The following is an 11,813-nucleotide window of genomic DNA, read 5'->3' as shown; positions in this document are numbered from 1 at the left end:
AACTTCTGTAAATATTGTAACACATTGCAAAGGGAGACATAATAACGGTGAAGCAGAAAAAATAGAAGAATAAAGACAGTAAACAATAGCAATTGTGAAATAGAAACAAGCTCTACCTGCAGATGCATATTTGAAGAAACTATCAAAACATATATTTACATCATTGTAATTTCAGCAGAGACTTACGTGAATACATTGAAAAATGATACGATGTTCATCGAAAACATAAATCAAATATTTTGATTTTGAGATAGATTTAAAAAATGTAGGAATCATCAATCAAGATTATTCTGAAAATATAATGAATTACGTAGAGAATAGTCAATACGAAACAGAAAGTTTGATTACGATGTATCCATATAAAGGAATCTGTTAGAGTTAGGTTTCCCATGATTGGTTAATCTCTGTCTTATGTCCAGTGGGGTTTTCTGAGTAGATTAGTTATACATTTAGTCATTTTTTTATAGATAAGATGATAGGCTGATGTTATTTTGAAGTGAGGTATTGAGGCTAACCCCCTTCAAGGTAAAACAAAACATTAAAACAACAAAATTAACATGTTACATACAATTATTAGTTATATAATTAATAGCAAAAGGTCAATAGCTTTCCTAATTTAAAACATTTTAGAAATATTGTGGGAAAATTTTATTACCGAATGAAGCAAACAAATATTTGCTCTTTCATACATTCACTTATTTATTTTGTTAGTATATGTGAATAAATTTGTCTGTAGTGTGTGTTTGTGTGTGTGTGTGTGTGTGTTATGAATGGATCTCCTTAAGTGTTGGACATAAACTTAAGAAAACCTGGGAAATGCTTAACTTTAGAAATTTTATTTTTTTACTTTCTTTTGTTTTATTGTCTTTATCTATTTTACACTCCAGATTTTATTCCACTGCACCCTGTCCAGCCTCCGACTGTTCCACGTCCCATACCTATTTCCCACCCCATACCTGTCTCCAGGAGGATGTCTGCGGGGGGGGGGGGCACCCAATCATACCTCTAAACTATCTGGGGCCTCCAGTCTCTTGAGGGTTAGATGCATCTTCTCTGACTGAACCCAGACCCAGCAGTCCTCTGCTATATATGTGTTGGGGCCCTCATATCAGCTGGTGTATGCTGCCTAGTGTTTGAGAGATTTCAGGGGTTCAGGTTAATTGAGACTGCTGGTCCTCCTACAGAGTGGCCCTCCTCCTCAGCTTCTTCCAGCTTTCCCCTAATTCAGCCACAGGGGTCAGCAGCTTCTGTCCATTGACTGGGTGCAAATATCTACATCTGACTCTTTCAGCTGTTTGTTGGGTCTTCCTGGGGACAGTTATGGTAGGTCCCTATTTGTGATTGCTCCATAGCCTCAGTAATAGTGTCAGGCCTTGGGACCTCACTTTTAGCTGGATCCCACTTTGGGCCTGTTGCTGCACCTTCTTTTCCTCAGGGTCCTCTCCATTTTCATCTGTGTAGTTCTTTCAAGCAGGAACAATTATGGGTCAGAGTTTTGACTTGGGATGACAATCCCCTCCTTCATTTGATGCCCTGTCTTCCTGCTTGAGGCGGACACTACAAGTTCCCTCTCCCTACTGTCAGGCATTTCACTTAAGGTCCCTCCCTTTGAGTTCTGAAAGTCTCTCATTTCCCAGGTCTCTGGTCCATTCTGGAGTTTGTCCTCCCACCCCCCAACTTCCTACCTCCCAGAGGTTGCCTGTTTCCATTCTTTCTTCTGGCCCTCAGGGCTTCAGTCCTTTTCCCTCACCCAGTACCAGATCAGCCCTCCCCCTGACACAAACACCCACACTTGTCCACTTTCCCTCCCAGCTCTCTCTCTCCCTCTCCACTTGTGATTGCTTTCTTCTCCTTGCCAAGTGGGACTGAGGCATCTTCACTTGGGCTCTTCAGCTTGTTGACCTGTTTGACTTCTGTGAACTGTATCTTGGATATTCTGTACTAATTTTTTTTTTGGCTAATATCCACTTATTGTCATGAATAAGATGATGATTTTTCTCAGGACACTTCCCAATGGTAACAATTCCATTTCTTGGTTGCGTAAAATCAAAGTACCACCAGATGTATTCACAAATTTTCTGGATCACTGGAACCTACCTTTGATCCACAACAAAATGAACCTTAAGATCAGATTGCTTCCGTAATCTGATATGCGTTTGTGAACTCTACAGCTGTCATCAGTATGTGGAGCCATCCTAGAGATTTAGCGCCTAGTAGAATTAATTACATCTTTGCTTAAAAATGAGCAACTTCTGTGAGATCCCAACTATTGATTTGCTTCTAGATGGCCTTGAGACTGACATCCTGTGTGGTCTGGCATTAACACAAGAATGTGAACTGTCAGAAAATAAGGGGTTTACTGAAGATACCATTATGGCTGGTCCTTTACAATGCTAAAATCCAGGCTGTCAATATATGTTTGCCTACACAGAATGATAGTCTTGTCTTCTTTTCTGTGAAATTTAGCCTTCAGTAGCAACACTGAGTAAGGAGATACAGGAATGCAGGCTCAACCATGTACTTACGTACATGATGATATAAAGCTTAATCCAGGTATTTCTGCTTTCTTGCTGCAGGATTTCTAACATTTTAATGGTCAAAGGAAAATGACTTCCACATATTTTTGAGATAACTAAAGGAATATTGATATGAGACATAATTTTAAAGCAGAATAAAAAAATGCTGCTGGGCAAAGATGAGATGGCAGGAGAATTTGTTGCGGGAGTAAGAAATCACAAAAACAATGTGTAAATTAGATTCTGATGGAATATAAAATAATCAATCAAAATTTTACAATAACTTTTATATTAGAAAACCTCATCCAGTAGAAACACTAGAACACATTTGTTTTCAAATCCAGAAAATTATAGACTTTTTAGTATATAAAGAAGTAATGCAATTTATACATGTGGAAGAAAAGTACAAAACTCATCTTCAAAATATATTCATGTATATAATTAATGATGCTTGATAATATAGCTTATACATATTCAATTAGATTTCTAATATGTAAAACATACAAGTTTTTTATTTTATCTTTTGTCAAAATATAAAATGAAAAATAAAAATAAATAATAGTATTTGAAAATACAGTCATGAAAATCTAAAATATTATAAAATCAATGAATTAAAAACTAAATATTTAATGGATAAACAGTTTCCTGAGGATTCATTCTGTAGTGTTTATTTTGTTACATGTTATTTTGGTATCATACCATAGATTTAATGAAACTTTACACAAACATTTCCTGTCACAATAAAACTTACACCTTTATTTAATATTAAACTACTAATTTACGTCATAAAATATCAAGGCAATATAGGATCTATATGTATTTTATATACATATTGTATTTCAAATATTTTATGTATATATTCAAATATAAAACACCAGGTTATTTTTAAAGATCAAATATTAACATTTATTATTATGCATATGTATACACACACTTATATATATACATATATATATATACATATGTATGTATGTGTGTGCATGTTGTGTGTTTTTATTTAATGAAGATACTTTAAATAAGGTTTTAGATTAGTGGTTGTTAATCTTCCTAGTACTGTGAGTCTTTAATACAGTTCCTCATGCTATGGTAACTAGCCCCCATCATAAAATTATTACCTTGCTACTTCCTAACGATAAGCTTGCTACTGTTATGAACTTTACTGTAAATATCTGATATGCAGGAGATCTGATCTGAGAGAACCACGGGTGTCCTGACTCACAGGTTGAGAATCTCTGCTTTGCACCTTTCATACATTGTTATTACATTTGATAACAAAGAAAACGGTAACTTGTTACAATTTTTAAAATAGCCTTTAGTTTGAGAAACATTGCAAGATTAAAAGCACAAGATCACCCAGCAAAATATTCTCTTATTTCTTCTAATGAAAATTTAGACACTGAAAAAAAGATCAGACTTTATAATCAACCTTAAATTTCTCATGTCAAATTCTGTTTTCTCTTGTGAAGGCATAATCTCATAATGAATATATTCTGTGCCTGAGAACTAGAAGCATATAAATTTTAACACTTTCAACACACTAGGTTTTTGTAAACACACACACACACACTGTGTACGCCAGTTTGCAAGCAGTCCTTTGAATTCTTCATAATCTAAATGTATGCCTCCTACAGGTAGGCCCTGGTAAACCCTAACCAGTATCTTTCTCACAAAACTCTCAGAGTAGTACATATTCCCAATAAATATCATTTCAATTACTCCTTTATTTTATTCCTTTTCCAATTTATGTTTGAATCACTGTTTAAAATTTTTTATAGTTAAAAGGCTTGTTTTAGTTTTCCTGTCTTAACTATCATGAATCATGTATATATTATATAGCAGAAAATTTCAGGCTGATATAATGACAACTAGAATATGATATTGAATTTTACAATATACTTGAAGAATGAATATGAATTACATGTAAACTTTCAAATATTTTTTGCATATGAATTTACAGTTTTCTGTATTTCTGAGAAATGAAAGAAGTTGCCTTGCTAATTTTTATAATTTTCATTTAATATAAGATATATATATACATTTTTATTTTTACATTACCATCTTATTGAACAAAATAACATCAGTTATAAATGGAGATATGTGGTTGATGTTATTTCTACATCTTAATTTAGCTGATATGTAAATAATTTAAATACTAGAAGAGGAACCTATTGGTCTAACCACATAAAAATATTAAAACCTCAAAGGTGTCATGTGTTTACACAAACCACAAAAAATGATATTCCAGGAGAGAACCATATAAATATTTAGAATAAATGACCTCTCGTTATTTTAAGGAGGAAAATTTTAACAGTTGACTGTGATTCAATGATTTTTAATGTGGGTATATCACAAAGATCATTGAGTTCTATTCATGCAGATATTGTATAAGATTTTAGGTTTCTATAAGCATGCAATCCACAATAACTTTGCTTTAGTTTATTTGTAAAACAAAGTCATGTACTAGGAGTAGTTTGTGCCTAGTGTACTTAGATGCAATATTTACATTGCATACAATGTGCTGACAGTACTTAGGTATTAGAACAAATTTGATGATTATTTGTCTGATCTGAAGACAATTTCTTTATTCTCTAGTTATTGGACCCCAGAATATGCTTGAAGCCAGCCTGTTAGTTTTGAACCTGTTAATATCATTGACATAAAGAATTTGGGAGACAGACAAAGAGACAATAGTATAAAAGAAAGAGAATGCTTAATAACTTGATGTACAGTAACTGGAAAGTAGCTTAGTGTTATGAAGGATTGTAGTAAAAAGGGAAGGACTGATTTCAGAGTATAAGTAGATAATCTCAAGAAGCTTAAGCTATGTTAAAGACAATGAGAAATTGTTGGAGGGTAAAAGAACAGGGTAAATGAACTTAAGACAAAAAGAGAAATTATGCTATTAACTGAAGCTTAGTGTTAAAATATATAAAAAGAAATATAAGAAATTGACACAAGGCAAAGGATACTATCAGCAGTTATTGAAAGTCCCAGAGACTCCAAAATAACACTAGATATTGTTAATACACGTGGTCATCTACCAAAACTGCATGAGTAAGACCCTGTTTCTGAAGAACCTATAAAATTTGGCTCTAGGACATGGAAAAATCAATCTCCAACCAACCAAGTAAATTCCTCCCTGCTGACTGGTTTCCTTAGTACAAGAAAGTGATAGACAGATTACTAAGAAAAAAAAAGAGATGAGTTATCTTCTCTAGCATTGATCCCTGAATGTCACAATACTAATCTGCTAGGCAAGCTATGCCTGTGACTCAGAGGGGTATGACTGTTCTGAGGTAAATAACTGCTTTCTGCCTTGATTTGAGACCTCTTTCACAAGAGAATGTTTCATAAATGTATTGTAATCCTGGTGAAAATCCTATGACATAGGAAGGTTGTAGGCCTGAGAGTAGAAACTGCTTTTGTATTTCTTTTGTTGTTTTCTTAATGGTCATGATAACAAAGGGACTTCTGTTTATTTATGTTTACACATATAGATTTAGGCTGCTTTCAGTCTTGATCATGGAAACTTTTTTCTGTAATAAACAGAAACCAATGAACATACTCACATAGTAAGAATGCGCAGTCATAAATAGGGTGTCTCTATTATCTTCTTCACTGCCATGAAGGCTCTGGAAGAAACATAGAAGATAAAAGCAGGAAGAATGTGAGAGCGTTAGTGTTGGGAGAAAAATCTGTGAAATGCTATCTTTTAGACATGGCGTGGCTACTGGACACTTTACCTCATAGCAGGTATGGTTATCTGCACACTTACCTAAGACCAAGGTAGCTACATTTTCCTATAGATGGGTCTAATGACCTGCAAGGTTTCATATGATTATCTATTGCCAATGGAAGAACTAGAGAAAAAGAGAATCATTCTTTATTGAAGGCATGGCAATGCATATGTTCCCTATCCTCCAGTGAATGGCCTGAGTACAAGAAACATACAGACTCCATGCTCAGTAGTATGGCCAACATAATATCAAGTCAATCATGTTTTGGAGAATTTCTGTGTCACATCACTTTTCTTGGGAATTTTGTTTTATATTTTTGCCTTACTGGTGTGTCTGTTAGTTGTATATTGTGGTTTCTTCTTTGTGTTTTTCTGAGTTTTCTGTTTGTAAATATGTGTGTGTGTGTGTGTGTGTTTGTGTCATGCACATACACGTGCCTGTGTGCAATGTGTGCACATGAGTATGCATATCTGCCTTATTTTTTAATTCTATGTGATTTTGAGGTTTTTCGTTGACTGCCTATTTATTTTCTAAAGAGAAGAAGAAAGAAAGTGTGTGAAGTTGGGTTGGTTGGGACATGAGAGAATGTAGAAGTTGTAGAGGTGAAAAGGTGATCAGAACATATTGTACAACATTTTTTCCAATAAAATAATAAATTGAAATTGCTCAAAGTGGCAAAAAGATCATATCAGAAAACAGTTTATAGATTGATCTATTACAAAAGATAAGTAATCCTCTTCCACAGATAGTTAAATTTATGAAGTCCAAGTTTAATGTCTTTTTTCACATTTGACAGTTAAAATAATGGTGGTTCACCTGAAAACAGTTCATTGTATGATATTTTTTATTTCAAAAATCTTGTCCATTTTTTCTAGTAATTAGATTTTTTTTTGTTTTGGCCACACAATTAATGTGTGAATATACATAATTAATTTTAAAGAACAAAGAAAAGCGAGGAAACTGACTTTATAAAGTATTTATGGTTGTGAACTCTGCTATCACTGGAGAAATGTGTCTGAAGATTTAACATCATGTGTCTTCATTTTTATTCTGTATTCATGCCATTGCACATGCACAGCACAGCATCTAACAATGAATTTTAATGAATCATTGGATATATGGATTCACATTCATTAAAAATACATGGCTATGTTTGAGTGTTAATAAAATCATCAGCTTCCCAGCTTAATAGTACATTGTTCTTTAGACTTCATTTATTGATCTCTTTAATGATAGCTTATTAATATAACAGAAAATAATTTTTAAAACTCTGTTTAAATTTTTTACAAATGGTTTTAAACACTACTACACTAAATGCAAAGCTTTCTCAAAACATTAACATAAATAAAATCTACTTCCTAAAAATACTAATTAAAATAGGAAAACATAAATACTTGTATAACTACTATAATTTTATCAAATCTACAATACTGATGAGAAGTCTAGCATAAAATCTGTAAAGTTTAAGGATTACTTATATTAATCTCAAAGATAGGAGGAGAACGACCACTTACCCATTCATGATGGTCAAATTAATTAAAGCAAACAATTAAGCAAAGCAAACATTTCTATTTCATGTACATAAGCTGCCTCCCCCTGAGGTGGGGTTTGAAAGGTCTGCATTGTATGTGAGGAAGGCAAGGGTTTTATGGCCAGGAGTAGCCATAGTTACAGGAACAAAATTATATATATCAAGATAGGCCTTAGTAACTCCTGAAACAAGATGGGTATAACAGGTCCTCATAGCAAAATAGCCATAAAAAGCTCTTTGAAACAAAGGTAAGGTTGCAAGATGGCTCTAAATATCTGTTTGAGTCAAAGACATGATTGTCATTACTGGAACAGGCAGTACAAAACCCTCTTCCTTTAAGCATACAAGTGGGGTGTAGCCAAATACTTGAGAAGCAAATGTGTAAGCATAAATAATGATGAATCTGATTTGTCTTTACTATAAGAAGGCTTTTATGCCTAAAATGGTTCATTTTATTACCCCAACCTCTGATGTGGTTGATCAACTAATCACCATTGATTAGCAGATGTCTCTGTATGTATGTTTACACAAGCAGGAATAACTAAATGGACAGATCATTATTTGAAAAGTTAATTTTGTTTTGTTGTTGTTGGTGGCGGTGGTAGTGTTTTGACCTTAGAGAACAAATGTGTTAAAGCATAGTCATGATTTCAAGGATAGGTTAGCTTCTAAGTGTGAGGCCCACTGAAACCACTAATCTAGACTACTCCCTGGGTAGAAAGAAAGGTTTTGGGGGGAATCAAAATGCCAAGCGATCTCTTGAACTGGGATGGCAGAGAGGAGAAAAATGGCAGAAGGCAAGTAAGAGTGTTGAAGCTGATGTTTGTGGTAACAGGGAACTAGATGTGTTTTCCTTAGTTGACCTTCAGGGAAAGATCATGGGAGGTTCCTGGTAAGCAGATATTTTTCTTATCAGATTCCAGAGGAATGCTGAATGTATGTTTCTACTTACTCAAAAGCAATTCTGTGTACTTGGTCAGAGGCCTTATGTTTTGGACATATGCCAACAACACAGTCATTTTGGGGAGCCTAGTTTGTACTTCAAAATTCTTCCAGCAATATTTTCTAATAATCAAATATCTCTCTTCAAGTGTGCTTTCAACAAGATTTACTATGGTACTAGTTCTCCTTATTTTTAACATTTATTCTTATTGTATTTTATGCATGCAGGTGTCTTTCCCACTTGTATGTCTGTATAACACTTGTACAACAAGAGATTTAGGAACCCAGGAGAGACCACTGGTGATTATGAACCGTATGGGAGCTGGGAATCAAACCTTGGTGCTCGAGAACAGCAGCCTGTACTCTCATCCACTGAGACATCTCTTTATCCCTGCTTTGTTTTTCTTGTTATATCAATCTTTACTATATTTGCAAACTACTCTTAAATGATTCTTTAAATGACCATTGTATTAAAATGAAGAATTCCATACAGGTAAAGTGAAGATTTTCTAGTATTTGGGTCCAGATGGTCTGCATTTCCTGTCTCAGGCACAAACCCTGCCCCAGACTGTGGAGAACATAGGCCTGAGAAAAGATCTAAGAGAAAAGGAAGTGGTATTCCAGAGGGGTGGGGTTTGGGTGGCTGTCAGGGAAGTACAAAAAGAACTAAGATAAGAGGTACAAAGATACTGTTTGCTCAAACACTGCTTGCATGATTATAGCTAAAAAATAAATGAACAGCATTATAAGAATAAAAAGAATTCATTCCTGAACTTCCTAGTCTTGCATCTATCTTTTTCTTTTCCAGATCCCTATAAGGCTACAACCATTGTGGCTGAGGCACTCTATGTTTCTTCTGTAAATGAAGATGTCTCATAAACACTTGTGTCTAGTATTTTTTACTGTTTTGAAGTGAATATTCATACCCACCTCCACTTTATGTTGCTATACATAATGTACTTGGGCCCAAGAATGATAACATTTTGAGCTTGGAATCCTCACGGGTGGTATTAAAACTTCATAAAGAAGAAGTCTCTTCCCCCAGAGAGTATGTTAGTTCTCTTCCTCGAATGTGAAGAAGCAGTGGAAACTCCTGTAATCCAACACAGAGCCCTACCTAAAACATTGTTACAGTGTTCAGTGTCAGCTGAAACCTCAAAACTCCAGACGCAAAATATTCTTTTAGTTTTCAACTTTTAACTAGCTTTGTGGATTCAGCTGTAACTAAGAGAGCCATCAATAGCATATCATGGTTTCCAATGTCTTTTTATCAAATAAACTCCTGCACAATTTTTTTAAGTGTCTTGTTCTTCAAATGTCATTTTTAGCCAAGACGTACACTCCAAAGGCAAAGCGTTCTTCCTTCTCACAGTATACAGGTGTAGTTTCATTCTAATGACTCTCCTGTAAAATATGGTAATGGTAGCTATGCCTATACACTATTTAATGTGTTTCGTTTTTAATGAACAAAGTAAGCTTTTTCTGACCTTTGAGAAAAACAATGCTAAACAATGCTATGAAGATTATTCAAATGAGAAATAAAGTTCTTTCCCTGAGATATCACACAGTGCATATGATTATTTATTATATATATTATCCTAGATCATTAATCATATTACTTACAAATTCAACTGAAAAGAAAAAAACAAAAAAGTTAGACTGTCAAAGAGCTGTTTACATTTAAAAGTATATTAACCCTGTCTTTAGCGTTTACCACTTAATTTCACATGAAATGGATATTATTGGTTAAGATATAAATAAAATATTCTAGCTATTAAATTATATGCATTTTCTACTGGCAATGATGAAGATTATCATAATGCAAGATAACCTTGAAATACAGATAGTTTTAAATTATCCAGATACATAAGTAAATAGATTTTCACAATAACTAATCTCCCTAATGTATCTATCTGAATATCAGTTACATAAAATAATCTTAGCCAAATATTTGTTTTAGAGTGTGATATCTTAATGCCAGCAATAAATCGTGCCACTCTTTTAAGACACAGTGTTTGTGAATTTTATATCTCAATATCTACCTTTAAAAATGAAGGTAAATATTTACCTGGCAGGGGAGATACCATGATCACAAAGGTGGTTTTCCCAGGGTGAGGCTTATCCATTGTACTCCAGATGTGCTGACCCCTGCGATTTTCCCAAATGCTGGAAACTCGACTATATAATTTGTGGTAGTGGGGGACTGCATTCTCGCTCTCCCCTGGGAAAAAGAAAGAAGGTAAAACAAATCAACAGGGGAATGAACATAGTATATATTTTAATAATTGCTGTAATTTTTTATCATCTTTCATTTATTTAATTCCAGTAAGCTTTATCAAATATTGAGAAATGAGTGAATTGATCTCATATTAACTGATTGTTTTGACAAATTGAGTCATTTGAATTTGACTTTCTATTTAAATCACTCTTGTTTATCAGATAGAATCTGCCAAACCCAGCTTGCCCTTGGTTGGGACAGAGACATGGTTCCTGCCCCAGAGCTAGGGTCCTGGTGTGAGCCTTCCTGAATGTAGACTACTGCTGTGGCCATAGGATTTGTTTGTATAATAATGTGCATATTTTCTGGAACTCATACTAGCAGTGAAGCACTATTTCTTTCTGAAGAATGTCCTTTCTGTTATCTTTAATGGCTCCATACTAATCAGAAATAGCACAAGTCCAAGAGTTGAAGGTGTGACTATGTCTCAGCAAAATGGTGAACACTTCAGCATAGCCTTAAAGCTATGAGAAAGAACTCTAAATACATGAATTTGAAAGTATATAATGTCTTAACTATGCAAAAATAAGGATGTAATATGAATTATATGAAGTGCTTCATGAAGGGCTAATGAAGGATCAAAATCAGCTGGGCTATGAACCAACAAGATAGTAAATTTCTAAGGAAGAAGAAAAAGAGATTCAGGGAGTAGTGATCACAGGAGATCCCACTAAATTAACTTTTCTGTTTATGCTTACTAAAAAAGATTCCTGAGTTCAGGATCAGCCTAGGAAAGAGCAACCTTAGGCTCAGGCTTGGTGTAAGTGGTAATTTCAGGGTAGAGTCCCACTCGACTAGCCTATTGACTC

The 11,813-nt window shown here is 34.3% G+C and overlaps 1 non-coding gene across 1 annotated transcript; it reads left to right on the top strand.

Annotated features, from left to right (window-relative positions):
- The first annotated feature begins 10,786 nt into the window (after positions 1–10,786).
- On the top strand, positions 10,787–10,950 carry LOC114611815. The gene has a single exon (XR_003709894.1). It is a non-coding gene; the product is annotated as a U1 spliceosomal RNA (small nuclear RNA).
- The last annotated feature ends 863 nt before the right edge of the window (positions 10,951–11,813 follow it).

Source organism: Grammomys surdaster, unplaced genomic scaffold, assembly GCF_004785775.1.
Source record: "Grammomys surdaster isolate TR1022 unplaced genomic scaffold, NIH_TR_1.0 126124, whole genome shotgun sequence".
Taxonomy (NCBI): domain Eukaryota; kingdom Metazoa; phylum Chordata; class Mammalia; order Rodentia; family Muridae; genus Grammomys; species Grammomys surdaster.
Note: the sequence above shows the minus strand (reverse complement) of the source record. Positions and strands in the feature narration are given on the sequence as shown.